This window comes from Priapulus caudatus, unplaced genomic scaffold, assembly GCF_000485595.1.
Source record: "Priapulus caudatus unplaced genomic scaffold, Priapulus_caudatus-5.0.1 Scaffold284, whole genome shotgun sequence".
In the NCBI taxonomy this organism is placed as follows: Eukaryota; Metazoa; Priapulida; class Priapulimorpha; order Priapulimorphida; family Priapulidae; genus Priapulus; species Priapulus caudatus.
In genome coordinates this window covers 156889-157358 of record NW_014577345.1, presented here as the reverse complement: position 1 = coordinate 157358, position 470 = coordinate 156889, and the positions used below count along the sequence as shown (strand labels likewise).

The window sequence follows — 470 nt, the reverse complement described above, 5'->3', positions numbered from 1 at the left end:
GGGTAAGAAGGATAAGAAACACGATGACAAAGGTGAAGATGACGCTGACGATGACAAGGACAAAAAGGACAAAAAGGACAAGGACGCTGACAAAGAAAAGGACAAAAATGAGAAAAAGGGTAAGCTCTTTGCTTTGGGTAAGAAGGATAAGAAACACGATGACAAAGGTGAAGATGACGCTGACGATGACAAGGACAAAAAGGACAAAAAGGACAAGGACGCTGACAAAGAGAAGGACAAGAATGAGAAAAAGGGTAAGCTCTTTGCTTTGGGTAAGAAGGATAAGAAACACGATGACGAAGGTGACGATGACGATGACAAGGACGATGACAAGGACAAAAAGGACAAGGACACTGACAAAGAGAAGGACAAAAATGAGAAAAAGGGTAAGCTCTTTGCTTTGGGTAAGAAGGATAAGAAACACGATGACGAAGGTGACGATGACGCTGACAAGGACGATGACAAGGACG

The 470-nt window shown here is 43.0% G+C and overlaps 1 protein-coding gene and 1 long non-coding RNA gene across 2 annotated transcripts in view; both read left to right on the top strand.

Moving 5' to 3' along the window:
- LOC106808530 (protein 4.1 homolog) overlaps nucleotides 1-470 on the top strand; it is a 69709-nt gene that overhangs the window by 47402 nt on the left and 21837 nt on the right.
- Nucleotides 7-457, top strand: LOC106808531. Its single transcript, XR_001393784.1, has 2 exons — nucleotides 7-167; nucleotides 303-457. It is a non-coding gene; the product is annotated as an uncharacterized LOC106808531 (long non-coding RNA).